Raw genomic sequence first — 27220 nt, 5'->3', positions numbered from 1 at the left:
TGAATTATAGGATAATTACTACGCCTGCATTGACAGCAGGCAGAAAACATCAGGAAAACAGGTAAGATATGTGTGTGTGCTTATTAAAACAGCCAAAATAATAAAGCAGCATTAAATGAACAGATATCTAAATATCTTTATAGACACTCTACTCTCCTGCCTTTTTGTTTTTGTTTTATGGTACTGGTGACTAAACCCTAGGCTTCACATAAACTAGGCTAAGTGCTCAACCACTAAGCTATAACCCCAATCTTTTTTTGTTTTGAGGCAGAGACTAAGTTGCCCAGGGGGGCCTTGAATTTGAGATCTTCCTACCTCAGCCTCTGGGAGTAGCTGAGTTACAGGCCTGCATGCCAGATGCTTGTTATTTTTTAAACCAATAAGACACCCTTCATTTGTGGCTCTCAAAGCCCCTTTTCTAAGAGCTTAAGAAGTTGTAAAGCCAATGGGCACAGTAGTGCGCGCACATCTGTAATCCTAATGGCTCTGGAGGCTGAGGCAAGAGGATCACCAGTTCAAAGTCAGCCTCAGCAACTTAGTGAGATTCTGTCTCCAAAAAACAAAAAAGGCTAGGGATATAGTTCAGTGATTTAGCACCCCTAGGGTTCACTCCCTGGTACCAAAAAGAAAAGAAATTATAAAACACCACCAATTTAGTAACTGTGACTACATGCATTAGAATGATTAGAACAAGTAGTGTTCCCTAACTGGTAAGAACCTGTACTGGCCTTCTAGTTTTCACCTAACTGCACTTATGGAGTAAAGGGAAGAGCAAGTGAGATGATCTTCCTGGAAGGGCTTAGAAACAATACTTATATTAAATGATTACCATGACATAGCTCTTTAGTGAAAATCAATAAAGAGGAACTTATCTTCATTTTCTTTTTTTAAAAATATTTATTTTTAGGTGTAGATGGACACAACAAAATGCCTTTATTTTTATGTGGTGCTGCGAATCCTTGTCCCACCCATGCTAGGTGAGCACTCTACCACTGAGCCACAATCCCAGTCCCTGTTGTTTTCTTTAAAATACAAGAAGTACAGGAACTTTTAGCTTGTGAAGGGTAAATTGTGGCCAAACATGACTTTACAAAAATAAGTGGAACTATTCCTCAATATCTATTCACTAGTCCATGCTTCTATTGCAATCTTAACATCCAGTCTTCCACAGCACTCTTTAGGCCTTGACATTCTCTGTGAAGAGCACAGTATGACTAATTACTAATGAACCTCTTGAGATTCTCAAGTACTATTCTGAATGACCTGTACAGCTCTGGGTTTCATTAAATGGGACCTAATTTATGAACTGGTGGATTTGATTCTCTATTGGGAGGCTGACTAGCTACTGTTTTGCAGTATCCCAAAGAGATGCTTCTCTTTACTTTCATGAAAACTAAATAATCTGCTTTCAGTAAAAGATACTCAAATGAATTTCAAATGGTTGGCCTTCATTAATTATATGGGGGGGAATAAAATAGGATTCCTGAAACATGGCTCTGTAATTTCAGGTAAGTGGAAATACAAGGCTAAGAACGGGATAGTGTTGGGGGGGCGGGGTTGTGGCTCAGTGATAGAGCACTTCCTAGCATGCATGAGGCACTGGGTTCAACCCCAGCATCACATAAAAATAAAAACAAATAAAAATATTGTGTCCACAACTTAAGAAAAAAAAGAAAAGAAAAAGGGATGGCAACAAACAGGTTATGTCATCAAAAACAAACATTATTTTATTCAGATATAGTATTTCATTTGCTCCTATGTAAAGTGTTTGTATATTTCATATGCAGCCTAACAGAAAGGAAAACAAGAACAGCCTAAATTTCTTAAATTACTAGTTTGGTTCTTTCAAACATTCAAAAGAGCCTTTGTCCATCCCATAAATACATAAACATCTACTATGAAAAGCACTATGCTAGGATTTAGGAATACAGCTGTCCTTGAGTTTCTTCAAGGGATTCGTTCCAGAATGCCCTGCAGACACCAAAATCCACAAATGCTCAAATTTCTTATCTAAAATGACACTGCATTTGCATATAATCTATGCGCAGCCTCCTGAATGCTTTTAATTAGATCTACCTTATTTATGCTGCAATGTATAATATGTATGATACCTAATGCAATGTAAATGCTACATAAATAGTTGTTACACCATCTTGTTTAGGAAAAAAGAAAAAAGTCTGCACATATTCAGTACAGATGCAACTTATCTTTCCGAATATTGTATTTTTTAAAATATTTATTTTTTAGGTGTAGATGGACACAACACAATGCCTTTTATTTTTATGTGGTGCTGAGAATCGAACTCGGGTCCCGCCCATGCTACGCAAGTGCTCTACCACTGAGCCAGAATCCCAGCCCTGAATACTGTATTTTTAAATCCTTGACTTGTTGAATCTACAGATGCAAAATCCATAGATACAGAGGGCTAACTGTAATAATGAATGAGCAAGGCAAATCAGGTGTTAGAAAATTTAGACTTATTTAAGATTTATCTGTGGACTCAGAAAAATGGAAATCCACTGAAAAAAGTTTAAGCAGAAAAGTGGCCTATAGGTATTGAAAAAACAACAACCAAAAAAAAAAAACTTTCCTCGGGCTGGGTATGGTGCAGGACTTAGGAAGACAGAAGGCTATTACAGTGGCCTATGTGAGAGAATGATGGCAGCTTTACCTAAGATGGCAGCAATGGAGACAGGTGAAGAATCTGTAAAACAGAATTTGTAGTGTAAACTCAATCACCCTGAATAGATTGGAAAATGTATTTGAAAGGTGGAAAGCCACTCAGATTTCTGGCTTAACAGATTATTGGTGCCATTCGTGGAGACAAAAAATTCTGGAAAGTAACTCACAAGACAGTTTTGGTCTTAATGTAAAAATGGCTTTGTGATGTTCAAAAGATATTCTGAACATAGTTAGATATTATAAATCTGGAGCTAAGAGTTTCTTAGCTTTAAATACCTAATCTTCTCAATGATTCTATGAAGCAGCATTACTTTCCCTAATGTACAAATAAGAAAACAACCCAAGAAAATTCAGCAGCTTGATCAAGAATACCCAGTACACTTGGAGTTGATATTCAAGCCAAGTTAGATGCTTTTTACCACATAAGAGTCTTCAAATCTTAATTTCATTATTGGATCTTAACTTTCCAAAATCAAGACTCCATCGTCCAATATCACCTTTAAAATCCATAGCACCTAGCCCATGGTTTTGCATTTTATATTATGTTCCCCCTAACTCAGCCTCCCAAGTAGCTGGGATTACAGGACTGCACCAAAAACACCTGGCTAATGGGAAGACCGATCAATCTATCTTTTTGTTTTTTGGTTGTACCACGGTGGAACCCATGGCCTTCTGCATACTAGGTAAGTTCACTACTGGCTGGTCTTATACATTTATAACCCCATGCCTCCTCCCTTACCCTCCCACCCCTCTGCCCCACATAGAGTTCCTCTATTCCTTCCATGCTCCCTCTCCCTACCCCACTATGAATCAGTCTACTTATATCAGAGAAAACATTCGGCATTTGGTTTTTTGGGATTGGCAAACTTCACTTAGCATTATCTTCTCTAACTCCATCCATTTACCTGCAAATGCCATGACTTTATTCTCTTTTATTGCTGAGTAATATTCCATTGTGTGTGTGTGTGTGTGTGTGTGTGTGTATATATATATATATATGCCACATTTTTTAAATCCATTCATCTAATGAAGGGCATCTAGGTCCTGGTTTTATATTTTTAAAATAAAACAAAATGAAGCAGCCATCAATCAAAGTATAAGGTGTCTCTAAACACTTCAGGTTATCTGGTGCAAAATCAGGAAAACTGGAAAAAAAATTGAGCCATAAGTTCTTCTTTTTCAATAAATTATTTTTGGTTGTGAATGAACCTTTTTTTTTTATTTATTTTTTAACGTGGTGCTGAGAATCGAACCCAGTGCCTCACACATGTCATGCAAGTACTCTACCATGGAGCCACAACCCCAGACCGAGCCATAAGTTCTTAAGTTAATTGATCCTTCTGCTTTCTTTCTCTCTATACTGTAACTTCTTCTATAAACAATTAAGATTTAGGGCTGGGGATGTGTCTCAAGTGGTAGCGTGCTCGCCTGGCATGTGTGTGGCCTGGGTTCGATCCTCAGCACCACATACAAACAAAGATGTTGTGTCTGCCGAGAACTGAAAAATAAATATTAAAATAAAATTCTCTCTCTCTCTCTTTAAAAAAAAAAAATTAAGATTTGTTTTTCTCTCCCCAAAATAATTCAAATTAAGAAACTATTGGAAAAATTTTATTTTAGTAACTCTGACATAGTTTATTTGGAAATTAGGAAAAGGTAACTGAGTACAGGATAAGAGGAAGGTCAATTCTCCAATCCCTTGTTCATAATACAAATGTACCTTAAAAATCCAAACTACAGAAAAAGTATTCTTTCCTATTATTCTCATTTTAAATTACCTTACTTGGCTCCCCATTGCTACATAAAAGAAGTATATTTCTAGTAGCTGACAATTTAAGACCACTATATATCTCAAAGCCCTCAGGTTGTGTTATGGTTTGGATGTGAGGTATCCCCCAAGAGCTCATGTGTGAGACAATGCAATAAGGTTCAGAGGAGAAATGATTGGGTTGTGAGAGTCTTAACCCAATCAGTAAATTAATCCCCTGATAGGGATTAACTGAGTGGTAAATGAAATGATAGGGGGGCTGGGGATGTGGCTCAAGTGGTAGCGTGCTCGCCTGGCATGCGTGCGGCCCGAGTTCGATCCTCAGCACCACATACAAAACAAAGATGTTGTGTCTGCCGATAACTAAAAAATAAAATATTGAAATTCTCTCTCTCTCTCTCCCTCTCTCTTTAAAAAAAAAAAAAAAGAGAAATGGTAGGGTATAGCTGGAGGAGGTGGGAATTGGGGGTGTGGCTTTGGGGTATATTGTGGATCTGGAGAGTAGAGTCTCTCTGCTTCCTAATCTCCATTATGTAAGCTACTTCCCTCTGGAGCCAGCCTTCTTATGGACTAAGATCTTTGAAACTGAGGACCCTCAAATAAACTTTTCTTCTCCTATAATTGTTCTGGTTTGGTCCTTTAGTCACAGCAAAAAAGCTGACTAAAACAGGTGGACTTTGAAGACATGGCTAAGTCTTGTTTGCTCAATGTAGAATATTTTGTCAACAAATTTTCCCTTACTGAAGTCACACAATACCAAAGCCAATGACATGGATCTGCAAAACTATTATTTAATAAAATATAACTAAACTAAAACTCCATTAAACCACAAAGCTAAATTATGCATTGCCAAAATCCTAAATTTACTGACATCATCAACTGTATATAGACTCAATTTCAATGTAAACTCTTCTTGTCCTTAACCAGCCTTTGTGGCTCTGGTTTCCCCCAATTTGGCAACTAAAAAGAAAACCAGAGACTTATTATCCAGTGCCAGACAATTATTACACAAGTCCAATTAGTCATTATTGGTGTTTTGTTTTGTTTTTGGTGGGGGGGGGGTACCAGGATTGAACCAGGGGTGCCATTCCCCAGCCCTTTTATTTTTTTAAGTTGCTGAGGCTGGTTTTGAACTTGTGATTCTCCTGCTTGAGCCTTCCAAATTGCTGGGATTGCAGGCATGTGCCACACACAGCATCTGGCCACTTCTGCTACTTTTATTTTTACTGAAGAATTTCCGTGTATTTGGGTAGACGGAAGATCGATCCCAGGGGAGCTCTTTCACTGACCTACATCCTCAGCTGGACTCGAACTTGCTATCCTGCTTCAGCCTCCTGAATTAGGTGGGATTACAAGCATGCAACATAACACCTACCTTCATTAATTCTTTCAAACCCTAGTGTTTATATTAGTCTACATCAAAAACAAAACTAAATAACTGTTCCTATCCTTAGATCATCCACACTGAATGAACAAATCTCATAATCACCCAGACAGGATAAGGATTTCTGTAGTAAAGAATGAGGAATGTGCTCAGATTACACAGATGACATGATTTAGGACTACTTGTTTAGACAAAAGGTAGCCCAATGAGGAAAACACCTTTTAAGCCCTGCTGCAGAGAATGAACTGTTCTTCTAACAAGCAGATAGCGAACTGATAAGAGGTGAACAAAATCTGGGGAACAAACTTGCCTTTTCTCCTTTACAAAAGTGGCAATGAATAGAAGGCTAACTAAACACACAAAAGCATAAGTAACTAATATTGAATCACATGTTGTAAATATTCATAGTTGCCTTTAATTTCTGATTTTCTTTTCCTTTCAAATTTAATAGAATGCCATTTAGTAATAAGCATTTATTGAACATTTACTATGTTCAGAAAATGAGTGCCTGACTGGACCCTGGAGAGCAAAGAGAAAGTATCTCAGTCCTCAAACAAAGAAAACTAGTCATTATAATCTAAAGTAATTAGTGCTTGAATCAATTAACTCGGAGCTGGGTTGTAGCTCAGTGGTAGAGTGCTTGCCTCCTATGTTCGATTCTCAGCACCACAAAATAAACAGATAGATAGATACATATCATTATGTATGTCTACAACTAAAAAAAAATTTTTAAAAGAATTAACTCTTGGTGCTCTACTTAATATTCATTCAATGAATATTTACAAAGTACCTAAAATGTTTTGAAGAAAAGTTATTAGGGAAAAAATAACATCTAAGCTTAAGTTTTAAAGGATGCATAGGAAGCATTCAGATGAAAAACACTAAAACAAACAAAAAAAAAAAAAAAAAAACTTTTAAGCAAATTAAGAATTTTAAAGAGCTACAGTTTGTCTCCTAAAATGACCAAAGGCTAGCGTATTATGTTATTCCCTAGAAGAAGCTCATCAGATAAGCAAAAACTTTGTATCTGATTTGGAGACTATTAGTCTACCACATTCAACCAAGACCATTTGTGTTCAAAACAAACAAAATTATTAATTCACAGTCATTGCAATTCTTTTTCTTCCTTTATCCATTCATTCCCCACACAAATCAGTTTTACTGCACAGGTCACAAAACAAAATGCCTAGAAAGGCAAGTAGCTAAAGGTATAGAGATGATCTCTAAAAAATGTGGTTAGAGCTTCTTGGTTTCCAAAGTAAGAAACCAAGATTTTTTTTTGGCAATTTTTTTTTTCTCATTAATGGTGAACTAGGTTATTTGGACCCACCATTCCACTGAGAACAACTAAAGATAATGTGCACAGGCATGCTCTTTCATTCTTAAATAAGAAAGAGGAGCAATTATAGCCAAAAAAAAGAAAATGAAAACCTAGAGAAGCAAATCAAGGAAATCCAAAGGACCTTTGTTGATCCCCAAGAAGCAGAATTTTGTTCTGATTTAAGTCACAGTCAAGAGTCACAATGTGAGAAGTCTAACAGGAGACCTTTCCCAAAGGTACCAGGAACTTCAGAGAGCTAGCTACACCCTTAGTGTAGTGCTGAGTGGAAGATCCACAGAGGAATTAAAGTTCTATTGGAGAGAATATCTTACGCTTGTAAAATGTTCTCTGGATGCCTGACCAAAAAAAAAAAGTGCTGTCCAATTTATAATAAAACATAACTAGGAATTGAATATACCAAAAGAGCTGGCAGAAGAGACAATAGGAACCACCACCCCCAGAGATGACTGACATTAACAAATGAAATATATTGCAATAATTAAATCAATAAAGCTGAAAAGAAAAGTGAACCAAGAAAAATAGGATAAAAATTAGCAAAAGTCAAAACTATGGAAAAGTGAGAAATAATTTGGTAAAAGGGTTTGATATAGAAAAAACAAAGTCAAAAGAGAAATCTGAAAACAAGAAGGGATGATTTCATCTGAATAATGTGAGAACAGCTTATATTCCAAAATGACAATGAATTCAAGATAGTTATACATTTGCGGTGTGCTGAAGAAGAAAAATCCAAAATTAAAATTCTACTACTATAAAAAAAACATTTTATCATCAAGCAATATCTAAGGATAAAGAATCCCATTTGGAAGATTTGAGCTGAAAGAGAAAACAAAGAGCAAAAAAGTGGAAGGTTTATGGAAGACTATATAAAAAGAATAACAATATTTGTAGAACTTACTATCTGGGAAGCTAAGGCACGAGGATCTCACTGGATTCAATCCCTAGTATCACAAAAGGGATGGAGATGTGCCTCAGTGGTTAAGCACCCCTGGGTTCAATTCCCAGTACCAAAAATAAAAATAAAAAGAGGATAAAGTTATCAAGTAATATTGCATGCTAATAAGTCATGGCTACAAAGTTTTAATATCTACAATAATTACAGAACACAAATAGCATACATTTCCAAACTAGAAAGAAAAAAAAATACAAAAGAATGGCAAGGTATTTTTTTTTTCCCAAAAAAACTTCAGAATAGTCAGGCACAGTGGCACACACCTATAATTCCAGCAGCTGAGGCAGGAATATCCAAAGTTCAAAGCCAGCCTCAGTAATGTAGCAAGACCCTGTCTCAAAATAAAGATTAAAAAGGGCTATGGATGTGGCTTGGTGTTTAAGTGCCTCTGAGTTCATTCCTGGTACCAAAAAATAAATAAATAAATCCAGAAGACAAGAATCTGAGGTTGGGGGGTTTAAACTGAATCATGACTAATAAAATATAAATGAAATAAATCATCCAGGTAAAAGACAAAGACTATCAGGCTAGATTAAAAATCCAGCCAGGGGTGGGGGCACACACCATAGTTCTAGTTACTTGGGAGGGTGAGGTGGAAGAAATCAACAAAGCCCAGAAGTTCAAAGGCAGTCCTGGACAATACTATGAGGTCTCATCTCAAAAAAGAAGAAAAAAAACACAAACCAAATGAACTAGACTTATCAAATCAACTTTGAAAAAGGATAATAAGTCTACAAGCATCATACTGTCTTATTGTAAGACTTACTACTAATTTACAGCTATCGGTTCAAAGTGGGACTGGCAAAGGGATACAAAAGATCAATGAAACAGAATGAAAAAATACAAACATATCCACACAAATAGAGCTACTGATTTTTGACAGAGAGACAAGGAGAAAATATTTGCAAATCATATTTGATAAATAAAAAACTCAAGAAAGAGGTACATGGCACACACCTGTAATCCCCATGGCTCAGGAGGCTGAGGCAGAAGGATCATAAGTTCAAAGCCAGCTTCAGCAATTTAGAGAGGCCCCCAAACCCCTAAGTAACTGGGCAAGACCCTTTATCTAATACACAAAAACAGCTGGGGAGGTACTCAGTGGTTAAGCACCTCAAGGTTTAATCCCCAATACAAACACAAACAAAAAACCCACCACCAATAACCAAATTAAAAAATGGGCAAAAGACACAGACAGACACTTCACAAAAAAGATATATACAGATAAGGTAATTAAAATAACAATGAACCCCACGTAGTGCCCTAGAGGCTGAGGCAGGAGGATTCCAAGTTCAAGGTCAGTCTCAAAAATGAAGTTACACCCTCTCAAAATTAAAAAATAAAAACAACCAATGTCTTATAGGTAAATGGACAACAAATGGTAACAACCACAAAATGGAATATTCCTCAGAGGAAACAATTCATACACGTGGATAAATCTTTTTATTTGCAGGGAAGTGTGCTTGGTATTGAACCCAGAGGCACTTAAACACTTAGCCACATCCCCAGCCCACACCCCTTTTTTAATTCCGAGACTGGATATAGCTAAGCTGCTTAGGGCCTCACTAAGTTGGTGAGGCTGGTCTCAAACTTGTGATCTTCCTGCCTCAGCCTCCTGAGCTGCTGGGATTATAGGCGCGTGCCACTGCCAGGCAATGTGGATAAATTTTACATGTATTTTGTTTTTACATACTGTATACTTTCAGAGTCCAGAAAAAACAAAAAACAAACCAAAACAAAAACAGAGATAGAAAACAATGAGTGTTTAATCATGGCAAGTTCTATTTAGTACTATACTCTAGAGGTGATTTTATAAAAATTCATAGCATTGCACACCACAAAATGGACATTACTGGACCCAAATTCCTAGCCCTGTCTGCTGGGAGGACATAAAAGTAGTGACACTGAGTAGCAAAAAGAATACTTGTGCCCAGAGTTCGGCTTATAAATATAATACTCCAATAAAAGGAAAAAGGACTCTTTGAAGAAATGGCTGATTCTAAGATCGAGGCAGGAAAAATACAAGCTAGCCTGGCAAATCTTGTTGTCAAAGGATACGAGAGCCGATCTGAAAGCATGCCAACGTCCAAGGAGGGAACAACGTGAACAAAAACAAATGACAGTAATGGATTGTAACCCCGAATAACAAAGCAAATATCCATACTATATAAATGACTAAATTTTTAAAAACCTTCCTTACGTAAGAATTCCAAATAACATGTAGAAACAAAGAAATAGGAGATCACCATGAGATCAGTAATTGCTGAAGGTAAGATCCACTGACAAATATAAAATTAGTGAATAAAGCTTTTTCGAAAAACAGGATTATATGCAGATCCTCAAAGCATATTCTCCAGGATAGTTATTAATTACTATTATGGTCTTAATGTATGCCCACAAATTATTTGGTATGCCTCCCTTGAGGAGATGGAGTTTAATTTTCCTCCCTTTCAAAGGTGGGCTGAACTTAGGAACGACCTTCTAATGAGTAAGTGTGAAAAGGAAGAAATAACTCAACGGTGGAGACATTACTGAAATACCAAAAGTCACACTGACATAATATACCTGATATGTGATGAGAAGGGCATTTCACCTCTGTTGTAGTATTCTCAAAAATTCATAAATACAATCGGTTTGAGAAGGCACCAGTCAAACCTAAATTAAAGGATAGTCACAAAATCTTACCAATTGTCTTCAAAAGTTTAAAAGTCATAAAAATCACAGAATGGACGATATGACATTTTCAGAGACAAGAAAACTTATTGCAATGTGGTATACTGAATGAAACACTTAAACAGAAAAATGACATAACTGGTTAAAACCCAATTAAATTCTACAATTTAGTCATTAGCATTGTACCAATGTTAATTTCTTAGTTTTAACCACGTACCATGACTATGTAAGACGTTAACAAAGGGTATATAAAAATTTTATCTCTGCAACTATTTTTAAATCTAAAATTATTTCAACAGTACAAGTTAAATACTGATAATATGAGGTGCTAGAAAAGATTAGAGCAACTGAAACTCAAACATTGCTGGTAGGAATACAAAATAGTATAGCCATATGTGATAGTTAAATCTGGTCTGTCAATTTGATAGGACTGAGACACTCCTAGGGTTGAGAGACTTCTGGGTGTCTATGAAGACGTTTCCAGAGTGGCATGTGGGACAGTATACAAAGGGGGCAGACCCATCCTAAATGTGGGTGGCATTGTCCAGTAGGCTGGGGGCCAGATGGAACAAAAAGCAGGAGGAAGCCTCAGCAGGTGCAAGCTGGATTCTTCTTGAGCAGGTACATCTATTGCTTCTGCCAATGCCCATGGACAGCACTGCAGCTTCTTCACTAGTCCCACGAACATTCACCAGCTATTCTCCAAAGAGTTTTCAGGTCTCCAGTCTCAGACTGGGGCTATGTCATTGGTGCCTCTTTTTCTGAGGCTCCAATTTCTTGGGCTGAGCAAAGTTGGTCCTCTGGCTCTCCATATGCAGACAGTCATTATGGAACTATCCAGCATCTGTCTCATCATTTAAGCCGCTCTAAGAAAGGCCCTTTTATCATACATACATATGTATACATTTTCTATTGGTTTTGTGTCTCTAGATAACTCTATTACACCATTCTAGAAAACAGTTTGGCAGTTTCTTAAAAAGTTAAACTCATACTTTTCACATGACCCAGCAATCCCACTCACAATTTTACCACAGAGAAATAAAAATTTATATTTACAAAAGCCCATATACATGTTTATAGCAATTCTATACATCATCAACAAAGAGTGAAAACCAAAATATACTTCCAAGATATGGATGGCTAGGGCTGGGGTTGTGGCTCAGCGGTAGAGCACTTACCTCGTACTGGGTTCAATCCTCGGCACCACATAAGAATAAACAAACAAAATAAAGGTATTGTGTCCATCTATTACTTAAAAAAAAAAATTAAAAAGAAAAGATGGATGGCTAAACTGATCCATCCATACAACGGAATAATACTCGGAAAAAAAAAGGGGGGAACCAACCACTGACAGAAACGTTAATATAATGAATCTCAAAGACAAGATACTGAACCAAGGAATACCACTGTGTGACATTCTTGAGAAGATAAAACCATAACAGAAAACTGGTTACCAGAGATTACTAGTGGTGAAAGAATAGGTGTGACTGACTACCAAAGTTAACATGCAGAAGGTGATAAGACATACTTGTTCTGTGTCCTGGTTGTGAAGGCAGTTATCTAAATCTGTGTGTTAAAATTCATATAATGATGCACACAAGGAGTATATTTTACTGTACATTAATTTGAAAAACAAATTTTCAAAAAGAAAATAATTCAACCATAAGCTTTCTAAAAGATTCATCTCAAAGCAGGAACAGTGGTACATGCCTCATGAGTCTGTGAGGTGGGAGGATCATTTGAGCTCACTGAGTTTGAAATTAACCTGGGCAATATGGTGAGAACCCATCTCAAAACAAACAAGAAAAATACACTGAAAAAATAACTTACTAGAAATTAAGAAGTTACACACATCTCAAACTTAAAAAACAAATAAAATAAACCCAAAGAAACTTGGAAGAAAAAATAAAAGCAGAAATAAGAAAACAAAGAGGATCAACAAAGATAACTATTTCTTTGAAAAGACACAAAAAACTTGATTTAAAAAACTGCTAGTGTGACTGACAACAAATTAGCAAAAACATTCAATATCAAGAATGAAAAAGAAAAAAAAAATTAAAAAAATTTTAAGAGAATAGTAAAGAATTCATCACTATAGGTCTGGTAGCAGTGAAAGGATATTATGAACAACTCTCTGACACCCAATGGGACACAGAAGAAAAAACTGACATGCAAATGAAAAGTTTGAATTGTCCCTGGATATTACCTTAAGTATGTCATTTAACCTATTTAATTAGTGAGAAAACTGGGAACAAAGGAATTTGCTGAGAGCTATAACCCAGTTGGAATGACACATGGCATTTTTGCCAGAGTGGTTGAGAGGTGACCCCATCAAGCCATTGAGATGATGGTTATGTTAAGCTGTGTATTCAATTGTATATTAGACCCCTGCTGTCCGCCTGGCCTTTGGATCCCATTGGTTGGGGAAGTATGGGAGAAAGGATTTCCGGAGGAGGGATTTCGTGGAGTGTGGTGTGTCCCGGAAGAAGGCAGCGTGACACAGGAGTGTGGGGAATAAAGGCATTCCTGTTTTGAACCTACAAGGCTGTGTGGCGGCTCGGTTATTTTGTGCCCAGCCAGACTGCCGCAGGAATTAACACCCTCTCATTCCTTTACTGTCCGGGAGGTAGGTTACACAGAAGACAACCATTCTCCCTGCAGGTGATCAATATGTGGGCTAACGGAGTGGGTTGTATTAACTTGCCAAAGATAGAAAATAGGATGGTACTGGGGCAGCAAACAGTGAGCTAGCTTTCAAAGCTAAATATACCATATGAATCCCTATGTCAGTCCCTGACTCTTTAGACTTATCACCTTTAAACCAGCAAGCCCCAAATCTAGGCGTCTGGCCTCTTTCATTTTATCAGTGGTCCATTCCTTTTTATGGCTGAATCCTATATGGGTAAATCACATTTTGCTTATGAATAATGTTTATATTAACTATGTTTGTTTATAATAACTATGAATAATATTGCTATTAAATATTTGTATAAGTTTTTCATGTTTTTTAAAAATGAATAACCTGTTCAGTTGAATTAAAAAATAAGTATTTTAAAAGTAACAGTTTAGTTTATTTTTTAGTTTGTCAAAAGAAGGAAAGAAGGTGAAAGGTGGGGAGGTCTACCTGTCTAGCAATAATGAATTCTTCCCTCCTGCACAGACAAAAATCAGATCTGCTGAGATCTGCCTATTCAACAATAGGCATTTTTTTAAAAAACATATTTTGAAGACTAAACCTAGTGCCTCACGCGTGCTAGCAAGCGCTCTACCATACAGCCACAACTCCAGCCCCTAACAGGCTCTTTTAAAACCCACCCACTGGAGATGCTGTTAGTAAACCTGGACAACTCTATTCATTTATCTTACTGGACTGATTCTTGAAGACACTTGAGCTTCAATCTTTGCTCTATACTATATATATATATATATATATAAATTTATAAATAAATTTAAAAAGTAATGAAAAGGTGAAACAATTGTCTGGACTACAAGATATGGCACTGAAAATGAAGTTCACCAATGAGATCAGAGGCCATAAACTCCCTGAAAATGTATACAAAGTGCATGTGCACATACATTTTAAGGAAAAATTTATTACAGGCTTAGAGGAATCTGTAAACCATTGGGGAAAAAAAAAAAAAAGAATTACCCACTTAGACAAACAGGAAATGCACATTTTAATCAGCATTTGTGTGTGTGTGTTTTGCTAGGAATTAAACCCAGGGCCTTGCACATGCTAATCATATGCTAAGCTACACCCCCAGGCAGGAAATGTACATTTTTAACATTGTAAAAGATCCATTTTAAAAGGTTAACTTGATGATATACATAAAATATTTTAAAAATTAAGTCGCTCAAAGTAAGTACATCTCATCCTTTCCCAAAGGAAGAAAAGACAAAGTAGCGTAGGCTTCAAGTTATATTCCAGTGCTAGACCCAAGCTTGATGAATGATTAACAAAATGTCAGCTTCAGGAAAGATACAGTGGCATTTAGAGTCAGGTGAGGACAAGTTTTACAGAAGCTAACTTTATTTTACCTCACAGTACTGCTTAAGAAAATACGAACTTGAGCTGGCCATAGTGATACACGCCTTTACAGGGATCTGGAGTGCTGAGGCAGAAGGATCACAGGTTTTTTGTCTTTTTTTTTTTTCTTGGTGGTTCTGGGGATTGAATCCAGGGCCTTGCATATAAGGCAAGCGCTCTACCAACTGAGCTATATCCCCAGATCACCGGATCACAAGTTTTGAGGCCAGCAAGGCCCCAATTTAGTGAGACCCTGTCTCAAAATTAAACAATAAAAAGGAGTGGGGTGCAACTCAGTCATAGAGCACCCCTGGGTTCAATCCCTCATACAACAAAACAACAACAAACACTTGAATTTCTTCACAAGTGACCAACATTAAATCATTTAGTCTTAAAAAAAAAAATTCCTTGAATCATTTGTGAAAAACAGAATTATTTCAGAGTTAGAGAGATACCTGAAAATGGTCTTTTCTAAACCTGAAGCCAAGATTCAGATTAGTGATTCCTTGAATCTTAAAAACTGTTAAGACACCCAATTACTGAACCTTCTAAATCAGTGCTTTCAGCCTTTTAAAAAGGTCATGATATAGAGAAAAAAAAAATTTACTGTTTGTATGGACCCTAGAGTAAATGATCAAGAATACTCTGGATCTAGATCATGTGGCTACACTGTACCTCACACAAATGACCAGGTCTTAAAGGACCAGCATCTCATTTCATCTCAAACTCATTTAAAGTATACTGGTTAAGAAATTCTGATTTATATAACTTGTGGAGATCCTAACCTGAATAGTCAAAACCATGCAGAAGAGGTTAAGAACACTATTTCATAATCACCTTTATTTCAACACACATGCAATCACCTTCTACACTTCCAAGTATAGTCCAGAAGGTCTGGAAGGTCACCAGCACAAAAACATCAATCACAAAGTAGACCTCCAAACCATAGCTTGTAAGTAAAAAGTAAATAAATAATGTAGATAGTATAAAAGTAAATAGGATAAAACATGTGGGGCTGGGGATATAGCTCAGTTGGTAGAGTGCCTGCCTTGCATGCACAAAGCCCCGGGTTCAAACCCCAGCACTACAAAATAAATAAACAAACCTTACAATAAAAAAATACATATGAGTAAATGAAGTTTTCCCCCTCCCACTTAATTTTTTTTTATGGTACTGTGCATCAAACCCAGTGCCTCATGCACACCAGCCAAGCACTCTTATCATTGAGCTGCATCCCCAACCCTTACTTTATTTTATTGGTGGGTACAGGGGATTTAGTCCAAAGGGGATTTAGTCCAAAGGGGATTTAGTCCAAAGGCGCTTTACCACTGAGCCACATCCCTAGCCCTTTTTATTTTTTGAGACAGGGTCTCCCTACATTGCTTAAGACCTCACTAAATTGCTGAGGCTGATCTCAAACTTGAGATCCTCCTGTCTCAGCCTCTCAAATTGCTGGGATTACAGGTGTGTGCCACAGCACCTGGCCATGATCCTTATTTTCAAATTCTATTTCGAGATAGGGTTCCACTAAGTTGCCCAGGCTGGCTTGAATTTGCAATCTTCCTGACTCAGACTCCAGAGTTGCAGGCCACCTTGCCAGATATGCTCCTCCAATTAATACTGATTCTCTTTTCCTGTCTTAATTTAAGCTGAGATGTTTAATGCTATAGGTAATCATGGCCAATAGCATTTTCCCTCACATATCAAACTAATGCCATGTAAAGAGAAAAGTTTTGCTTTGGTTTATAAATTGAGAATAAAAATATATCTCCAGAGGTTAATAACTAGCTCCCTGACAATTTCCTGACTCTTTTAGCCTTCAAATTCCAAGACTGCAGGCGCACACTGAATTAAGAAAACAACCTGTTCAAAGTCAAGATAATGTTTTCTTTTCCCATGGTTTATTAAGCTCTTTGAAATTTGGAATATAAATATCCATAATAAATCCTGAATTTATGACATTTCTGCTTATGTGAACCTGCAGGATATTTAACTTTTAAGAGATTATGATCCTTCATATCACTGGGGCTTCTATTTTTATTCCTACCTATTAAGTATACAAAAGTATTATTTTAAAAGCCAATACATACAATATTTCTAATATAAACCAAGAGGTAAGGCAAAACAAAAAACGTTAAGTGTCTGGGCTCTCTGTGTGAAAATTTCATTTCTCTACTTTTAAGTCAGAAGGATCAAAGTATCGATGTTACGTAGATGACACAGCAACAGCGGAAGGTTTTCCAATGAAGTGAGGCATTACCAAGCAGTTTGATTTGGTTAACACAGTTCTATCCTAAAATTTGAAGTTAGCGTTGTCTTCTATAATACAAAATATAATAAATGACAGAAATCATCATCTGCATACTGTACCTTTTGATCAGGCAACACAAGCAAAAAAAGTCATAATGTCAAACTATTCCAATGGCCCAAAACAATGTAACCAAAAGATGGAAAACTTTCAGACCTAGAGTAATCAAAAGCGTAATCCAGGATTTGTCATTAATAATTACTGCTACCATATGAATGACCCTTACAATCACATGAGAGGCATACTTCCATTCTATTTTTTATTTTTTGGAGATACTGGGGATTCAACTTAGGGGCACTCGACCACTGAGGCACATCCCCAGCCTTATTTGGTACTTTATATAGAGACAGGGTCTCACTGAGTTGCTTAGCTCCTCACTTTTGCTGAGGCTGGCTTTGTACTAGAGATCCCTCCTCAGCCTCTTGATGTGCTGGGATTACAGATGAGTGCCACTGCACACAGCACATACTTACATTTTAGAAGTCAACAAGTTCAAAAGCTGAAAAAACCTGCCCCAAATCACAGGATCACTAACCAATGATTCGAGATTTGAACCTAGGTCCATCTTGAACTCAAGACCCAAACAGGTTCTTTCTACTAAATCCAACACTATAAGCTGGTCACCAGGCCACAGTTGTATAAAATAAAAGATGGAAAAGCTTTTCTGTGTGACTGCCAAGGGGGACGGGGAAAGAGGGCACAAGATATGCCCTCCCCATACTAGCTAGATGGCAGGATCTATGGGCCTTGGTGTTGATTTCTTTAAGGTGCAACAAATCCTATGAGTTTTTAAGATGTATGAAAGTCATCCTGGTAAAAGTTTCCCAAAAACTGTCAGAGATAGGTTGTGAAAAAAAAAAACAAAAACCCACTACATGTAGCAAGAGCATATAAGTAGCTACAGGTATACGGTGAAGTCCTTAGTTGCAGTTTCTGAAAATTCTTCATGGCCTTAAGTGTGGCATGCAACATTTTGGAAGGAAAAATGAACTGGTCAGGCACAGATAAATACAAGCAAATGATGAAAACATTTTATTTGATAGTGATAATCTCACAATAAATTATATACAAAAATGCACTTTTGAATACTTACTATTTTAAATGCCAGACAATAAAGTCTGTTTTATTTTTTTAAAAAAGGATGGGAGAACAACTCCAGTACAAATGGTCATTTATAGTTATTCAATATGATCATAAATACACACTTTATATGTACTAATAAAGGTAAATTCCTACTCCAAGGAATTTATAACTTAAAAATACAGAGCAAGGCTAAGATTGTGGCACATGCTTAGCAGAGTCCCTGGGTTTAATCACCACTACCAAAACACACACACACACACACACACACACACACACACACACACACGGAAAAAAATGACAGCAACCAGAGCAAACTAGGTGGATTATCTGAGTGAGCAGGACTTAGAGAAGATGTTAATGCAGGAAGAAGTCCTCCTGCAAACATATCCCTATCACATGATATTCAAACAATTCCCAAATCACACTAAAGTACTACAGAAAATAATTTCTGACCCCACATCTATAGAGCAAACCTAGAACTTAATCCTGAATTTGAGACAAAAACTTGTCTATTTAGAATCAAGAGGATCCTAGACTCATCAAGACAATATACCCTCTGGCAATATACACAGTACCTGAGTAACTAAAGCAATCTACACTGGTCGTTGAATTACATACAGATCCACCACTAATCAGCAATTAAGTACCTCACCCACCTAGCAGGCCACACCAGAAACAGGAAGTACAAGTCAAAAGTCTCATTAAAACTAAGAATGCTTGGCAGCAGAAAATGAAAATAAAGAGAGCCTCAGCAATAAACACAGTGTCTTCATTGACAGGGAAGGGAAAGAACAAATACTAATTGGGTCAGGCATTTTATAAATTATCTCCTTTAATCCTCACAGTAATCCTGAGATGATAATATTAGATGGTGCTTTTATTATTAATCTTCATTAAGAATCCTGAGGTAGGAAATACTAAACCCCATTTTACAGATGAAGAAACTGAATATAAGTTACTGAAGCAGAGATGAGAAACCACGCTTGAGAGGTTAAGTGAGCTTCCCCCAACTCCCGAATCTTTCCCACTATCCCGCTGTCTTCTACCACCCGCTGGCCATCTCAACTAATTCCTGATCCCATTCCCACCCTCACCCCTTCATTTCTGTAGCTGTTTTAGAAAGTATAGCTAAGACACAAAGTAAATAGGAGTTTTCATTGAGATAACACCTTCAAATGTTACTAGGTGGTGGCAAAATATATCTGACAAAATGTCAACTGTGAGTTTGAGGGCAGAGACAATCTGGAGATCTTTTGCACAGTACCTGCAAGAAATGTAGCAGGCATTTAGGACCTGCTGAATGAATATCTTTTGACTGGTTATAAATCCAATAGCCAACAATGGCTATTTTGTACTTTCTGACAACGACACAATTTGTTTTTAGAAAATAATTTACCCATTCATTTATAACAGGGTGGTTTTCTTAAAATTTAGAACATTAGAGAGATAGCTAAATTGAGAAATGCCCATTAGAATATTAGTCATAACTTCAGAAAAATTCCAAGTGTTCACTATTCCAAGCAATCTAAAATGTTTCAGCTAATAAAAATCTTGTCAGAAAAACCCACAAGAGCAGAAAGTGTAAAAAGAACAGCCAATATAAAGGGCATTTAAGATGATAAACATACAAAATTATAAAGATTAACCTAATCCTGGTTATTTAAACACAAAACCCTCATTTTACATAACATTTTCTATGCAAGACAATATTATCATCACTAATGTTAAAAAAAAAAAAAAAAGCTTTCCCATGATAGCAACTGTTGTTAAATAGGTTTTTTTATGTCTAAGGCTGAAGACACAGAATTTGTAGGACCCAGAAAATGCCACTCCTAGCTTTATTTTGTAATACTGTGAATTATTTTACCCTAAACTTTTAAAAGGCTCAATCCTTGATTCCCATTAAAAGGAGGAAAAAAAAAAAAGATATACTACATGTGACTGTGTGTATACTAAGTCTGCTGAATTCTACTCTGAAGCACACAAAAAGCACACACAAGAAAACTACCCATTGTCTTTAACCCAAGGCAAATATATCCTTTGTTACAATGACAGCAGCCACTTTTCCTTAATAATCCTAGAGGAATTTCTTCATTTGAAAAGCTGGCTGGCTTAGATTTCTATTAAAAAATAACTAAATTATATGCTACTTTTGAAATTATTCATCTTAGGAGCCCAAAGAAATTTAGATGTAAGAACACAATAATACTCCTATGAAACAAACTTGGCCCAGGTCACCCAGTAAACTGTGACAGACCAAGGATCAAATCCAGTTTCTCATTAAATCAAGTATTATAAGCATTATTTATTATTACCTGAAAATGCAAAGCCCTTACTTCATTCAATGGTAAATCACATCAGTTTCTGAACTCATACAAATTGTAATATTTATGAAAAAATTGCTGTACAGTTGTCAAAATAGCTATCAAAAATGTTATAAACAGTTAATATTTTGAAGACACTTATGTGTTAGGTAACATATTAAATGTGTTTTTTATATATATATATATATATATATATATTATCTCCATTAATCCTTACAATGACCCTATTAAGAAAAAGACAGAGAAAGTAACTAGTCTTAAGTAATGCTTTTGAAAAGTGAACCAGGCATGGTAGTGCATGCCTATAATCTCATTTCCTCCATTTAATTAACAGGATACTATTAAAGAACAAAAACAAAAGATTTTTCTTAAAAGAAACTCAATCAGGCATGGTGGTATGTGCCTATAATCCCAGCAACTGAGCAGTCTATAGGAGAACAGCAAGTTCTAGGCCAGCCTAAGCAATTTAGCAAGACCCTCAGCAACTTAGAACCCGATTCAAAATAAAACAGCCTGGGGATGTAGCTCAGTGGTAAAGCATCCCCACATTCAATCCCCAGTGCTAAAAATTAAATAGGACAAAAAAATCTAGAAGCTCCATTATGTAGTTATGCTTCCTAAATCTGACTTTTAACCCCAAATGACAGTGATAGGGAGAAAAGGTCTTACAACATCAAGCTGGGGTAGGGTGGAAGATACAACATACAGATCAATGTATAACTGGTTATTAATTCTTAAAAACATATTACCCATTTCCACGTCCTCTAAAAATGCATCATTACGTCATATAAACCTACTATTTAACCAAGTAACAAAATTTAAGGAAGTAATTATGCTGTTTAGACAATAAGTTTATTATAGACATGGAAAAATTACCAATTTATAAATATCCTACCAAAATGGGCCAGAGTTCTAAAATCTATATTTACCAATCTAGTCATCTATCTCCTTCAAACTGAATCTAGTAATGGAATATTTAAACATTCAGGAAGAGGCCTTACTCAACACCATTTTTCTGTGAAGTCTTTGTGTGTGTGTGTGGGGGGGGGGGGGGTTCTGGGGAGTGAATTCAGAGGCATTTAACCACTAAGCCACATCCCCAGTTCCCCCCCTACAATTTTTTTTTTTTTTTGAGTCAGGGCCATGCTAAGTTGCTGAGGCTGGTGTTTAACTCGGGATACTCCTGCCTCAGCCTCATGCACTGCTGGCATTATACTCTGTGAAGACTTTCAGACCAAAGTGCTCTGGATTCTAAAATTCTAAAATAAAACCCTGCATTAGCTTTTTTACCCGTTTTGGTGGTAGCAGAGACATAACCCTAGGACAGTCTATCACTGAGTTACATCCCTAGATCTTTTTGAGACAGGATATTGCTAAATTGCTGAAGCTACCTTCAATTTGTTGTCTTCAGCTTTCAGAATTGCTGGGATTACAGGTATGCACACCATGCCTGGCCCTGTATTAGTTTTCTATTGTTGCTATAACAAATTAACCACAAACAAAACAACGCAGATTTATTTTCTCAGTTTCTAGAACCAGAGTTAGGTGGGCTTAGGTGGGTCCTCTGTTTAGGGTTCTGAAAGCCCCAAAACCAGGGTTTTCACCAGTTACATTCATCATTGGACACTCTGTCCTGCTCATTCAGGTTGTTGGCTGAATTTAGTTCCTTGTGGTTGAAGGACTGAGGTCCCCATTTCTCTGCAGCTGTCAAATGGGACTGACCTTTGCTACTAGAGACTGCTGCATTTTGTATACTTTTCATGTAGCCCCCTCCAACAAGGGCAGGTTGAAATCTTCCTCATGCTTCAAATTTCTAACTTCTGTCTACTTCTCTGACTCCAGCTAGAAAAAGTTATCTGCTTTTAAGAGTTCATGTGATTAGACTAGACCCACTAAGAAAATCCAAGATAATCTTCCAATTTTATGATCCTTAAGCTTAAAGGTCCCATAAAGTTCCTTCTGCTACATAACATGCTCAGATTCCAGAGATTAAAACAGACAAAGGGATGGGAATTGGTGTGGAGGGCATAATGCCTACCACCATCTACCCTCTGACATCCAAAGATTCAAATCTCTCCCAAATGCAATACATTCATCCTATCCCAAGCTTCCCAAAGGTCTCATATCACTACAGCATCAACTCAAAGTCCCAAAATCTCATCTAAAGCTTATCAATTCAGACAGTCCCAATTCTCATCCTTTAATTCAGGTATAGGACATTCTGTATATAATAAAATTAAGCACAATACCTGGACCATTATTTTTTTAAAGGTTATCTATTTCCAACATACTATAATGAGACAGGTATAGAATAACTTCACAGGCATTCTAGTTCAACTGAAGAAAATTTAAGGGGAAAGAGAGCCACACATTCAAAGTCATTTTCAGAGCTGGGTTGTAGCTCAATGGTGGAACACTTGCCTTATACATGTAAGGCATTGGGTTCAATCCTCAGCACCACATAAAAATAAATAAAAATACAGGTATTGTGTCCATCTACAATAAAACATTAAAGAAAACTGACAAAGTCATTTTAAAATTCATTCTATTTTATATCCTGGGAAAAATCCTCTGAGCCTTTTAGCTCCGCCCCTCTGGGCTCCTGGTTCCACCTCTGAGTCACCCTTCTTTTTTTATGAAAAAGCAGCACATTCACGTGCAAGTATGTGAATAGTTTTCTCCACTTTCTTCCTGTCAGAATTTGAGAGGGGTCTACCAATCCTATTTAATTTCCATCTCTTTTGATTGAAGACAGTATTGTTTCTGCTGGCATAAAATTATCAAGAATCTAGGGGGCTTTACATCAATTTCACAAGGTTCACTCTCTTAGACATCCACAAATAAACCTGCACCTTCAATATTCTGCTCGACAATCTTCTCAGCTATATATCTGGTTTATTTCTAACAAATTATGTCTTCCGTATAACCACAGGATACAATTTTACTAAGCTTATTTGCCACTCTGTAAATACAAAGGACTGCCTTTCTGCCAGTTTCCAACAACAGGTACCTCACTTCTATTTGAGCCCTCACCAGCAGTCATTAACATTCAAATTACTACCAACAGTCTGTTCTAAGTCTTTTCTACCATGATCCTCAAAATTCTTCCAGACTTCATCCACAGTCAACTTCACTTTTAGGTAATAGTACCCCATTCCCAAAAACAAAAATCTATTCTAGCGTGCTATTATTTCTATAACAAATTATCCCAAAGGTAGTGATTTAAAATCTCACAATTTTATTAATTCACATATTTTGCAGGTTGTAAATTGGGTAGGTTTTTCTAGATCTTTTGCTTAGAGTTCTGAGGCCAAAATCAAGGTGTGTGCAAAGCTGTTCCTTGCTGGAAACTCTGGGGAATACACTTCTCACTTCATTAGGTTGTTGGCTGAATTCAGTTCCCAGGGTTGTAGGACTGAGGTCTCCATTTCCTCACTGGCTGATACTAGGGGCTGCCCACATTCCTTCTTATGCTTTCCATGTGACTCTATCTAACAAGAGCAAATACAGTTCCTCTCATGCTTTAAATTTCTGGTTTTCCCTTATGTTTGTCTGATCCAGCTGGAGAAAGTTCTTTGAGCCTACTCAGAAAATCCAGAATAATATCCCTATTTTAAGATTCTTATTTGTTTATTTTTGCAGTACTGGGGAGTGAACCTCTTCACACATGCCAGGCAAGTGCTCTACTACTGAGTTACAATCTCAGGCCCAATCCCACTTTTTAAAAATTTTGATACAGGGCCTCACAAAGTTGCCCAGGCTGATCTTGAACTTGCAATCCACTTGACTCAGGCTGCACAGTAGTTGGTATTACAGGTGTGTGCCACCACTGGGAGGTCCTATTAAGATTCTTAACTTTAGTTACATTTTCAAAGCCCTTTCTGCCTTGTAGCATAATTTATTTACAGATTCTGGGGATTAAAGTATGGACATCGTGCAGGGTGAGGGTGTCATTTCTGCCAACTATAAACCGAAACCCGATGTAAGTCTTTAAACTCACTTTCTAAAGAAAATCTCAGGGCTGGGGATATGATTCAGTGGCAGTACATTTTTCTAGCATGAATAAAGCCCAGGGTTTGAACCCCAGCACCACAAAACAAAATACCCTTTTAAGCATATGTGATGTAAAGGTATACATTTAAAGATATTTAAATAAAAGCGAAGTCTCAACCTGGAAGAGTGTGTTTGTGTGTGTGCATGCGTGTAAGCAACAGGAAAACTAAAAGCACCTTGTGGAAAAGAAGTTGCACCTGTTTCATCCTCGAACAGCATGGCAGTCCCACAATAATTCAGAAACTGACCCATGTTCCCCCTTAAATATGTACTCTGCTTTTCTTGTTCTCCATTAAAAAATTAATTAATTAATTAATTAGGCATATGTGCTTTGTTGTTCTAGTTTTTTTTTTTTCCAAATATTTACTTTTTAGCTTTAGGTGGACACAATATCTTTATTTTTATGTGGCACTGAAGATGGAACCCAGTGCCTCACGCATGCCAGGCGAGCGTGCTACCACTTGAGCCATATCCCCAGCCCTGTTGTTCTAGTTTTTAAAGAAAAGTTGTCATGAGGTAACTGAACTCTGTAACTAAATGATAAAACCAATCTAAATAAACATCCAATCTTCTTTCTTCAAATCACATACCCTCCTCCAATAACAAATGAAAGTCAAATATCTCTAAGTCATAGAAGGACAAACCTGCTCTGTAAGACTTAAGCAGGTGAACTTTTCCAAAGGATATGGAAAAGAACTAGTATTGGTCCTGGAACTTCAGTCCCAAATCTATGAAGCCAGTTAGGTCAACTGATTCACAGTAACTATAAAGACAGTTTCTGAAGTCAGATTGTTGAATAAACTTTATCTAGACAGGAGACACCCCAAATATACCAGGTATGCCCTTTAATAACAGTGTCCAGTAAGAACTGTTGAGTGCTTATTGACTTCCAGGCACTGTGGTAAGCACTTGATACAAATTATCTAATTTATTTCCTTACCATAAATTTGAGCTAGGATGTATCATCCACATTTCATAGACAGGAAAACTAAGGCTTACAGAGGCCCTGATATTTGGAAACTAGGAAGTCTAGTTCTTAAGCACTGGCCTATACTGCACTCCTTAAATGGAATGAGGTCTTCAGCTCTTGGGGGAAAAAAAAAATCTTCCCTTCCTAATTTTATTTTTATTTCCTCCCCCCAAGACCCCTTCTCATACAATTTAGCACTTAAAAGGTAATCAAGTCTTCCCAAATAACTTGTCACCTCCTTTTCAGAACCTTTTCCCTTGCCACAAAAGCAAAAACCACAAAGCAATTCCCCTGACTCTTGACTTTGCTTCCCCAAAACAAACTACAGAAGCTCCACCCATCACCTGCCTAGCCTAGATATGGTCCAACACTGCAATAATCAAGAAACAAAATTTAAAAGTCCTACTGACTCAAAAGGTCACCAACACAGGTAACTCTTAGCCAACCCTTCGTTCTACATACCTCTCCTTTCCCCCCAGGCTGGCAGGTAGCCCTTAACCCCAACTCCACCCGTTCTGCTCCACTTCACGGCTCCATCTCCCTTTCTCCCCAGCAAGCCCGCCCAGGGACCCCTCCACCTCGCACCCAGTTTGCAGGTGGGAAGCTCAGCTCCACCCAGAGGGACCCTAGGAAGGCCCTAACTCCAGCTGCCCCTCTCCCCGGAGGCTTCACGCCACCCTACCCAGCAGGCACCACTCCCTCGACACCCTCCCCCACCATCCCCCCGTGGCCCCACCCCTCAAGCTCCCTTCCCCCCCCCGCGACCCCACCTCCAAGTTGCCCCCTAGCCTCCACCCAGTCCAGCACCCCTCTCTTGCAAAAAACTGAAGTCCGACAACGATTTCCCACCCTCACATCCGCCTGAGCCCAAGCCTCGCTTTCCAGCCCTGGGGGTGGCCCCGGGCCTCCCCTATAGACTGCAGGGGCCTCGGCTGGTGTGTGTGTGGAGGGGGGGCAGGGGAAGGCGACGGGGCTACTCAGGAGTCCGCTGGAAGCGTGGGAGGCGGCCGCGCCCGGCTGCCCCATTCTGGGCCCACCCCCAACCCCCAACGACCTCGCCTGGTGGCTCCCGCGGTACCTGTGGTGGAAGCGGCAGCGGGAGCGGCCGCTCTCCCCTCTCCTCACACAGACAATATGGCGGCGGCGGAGGAGGAGACACACGGCTCGGCCGCCAGCCGCAGGGACCAGAGCGAGGCTGCAGCCTCCGCTGCCGGAAGCGGAAGCCCCCTCCTGCCGGGAGGCGGAGCAGGACCGCTTCCGACTCCGCCCTCAATGGAATCCGGCTGAGTGCGGCCATGCTGGGCTGTCCTATTGTGTTCCTGGGGGTGCCGTTCCAGACTGAGGCGCAAAATGGGATGAATTCTCGGTGTAGCTCATAATAACGAGGCTTCCAATGACTAGACGCATTTTATTTCAGTATCCATACTAAATGACGAGAGAGAGGAGCACGAATTTCCCACTCCGTGTGCGATTGGTGTGTTCCCAGTGAAGATGGCGGTCCCCAGGTTTCGTGCACTTTGCCCAGCCGGCGAGTCCCTCCTTTCTGGAAAAGAAGCCTGCGCGATCTGCAGAGCTGGAGAACGAAGCATCCTGGGAGCTGAAGTCTCCTGCTCCGACCTCACGTCTAGGATTAGGGTTCCAGCAGAGCTTTTTTTCT

The 27220-nt window shown here is 38.1% G+C and overlaps 1 protein-coding gene across 3 annotated transcripts in view; it reads right to left on the bottom strand.

Annotated features, from left to right (window-relative positions):
* The window catches only part of Csnk2a1 (casein kinase 2 alpha 1), a 61628-nt gene extending 34865 nt beyond the window's left edge, over positions 1 to 26763 (bottom strand). For 2 of the 3 annotated variants that reach the window (XM_026402062.2, XM_026402061.2), the window contains exon 1: positions 26642 to 26763. The gene's annotated coding sequence lies outside the window, so the exon portion shown is untranslated. Of the gene's footprint in view, positions 1 to 10690; positions 10781 to 26641 lie in introns of all 3 variants that reach the window. The other variant, XM_077799399.1, reaches the window with a different exon arrangement.
* Positions 26764 to 27220: the final 457 nt, after the last annotated feature.

This window comes from Urocitellus parryii, chromosome 6, assembly GCF_045843805.1.
Source record: "Urocitellus parryii isolate mUroPar1 chromosome 6, mUroPar1.hap1, whole genome shotgun sequence".
In the NCBI taxonomy this organism is placed as follows: Eukaryota; Metazoa; Chordata; class Mammalia; order Rodentia; family Sciuridae; genus Urocitellus; species Urocitellus parryii.
The sequence above is the reverse complement of the archived record's forward strand: the minus strand, read 5'-3'. Positions and strand labels throughout refer to the sequence as shown.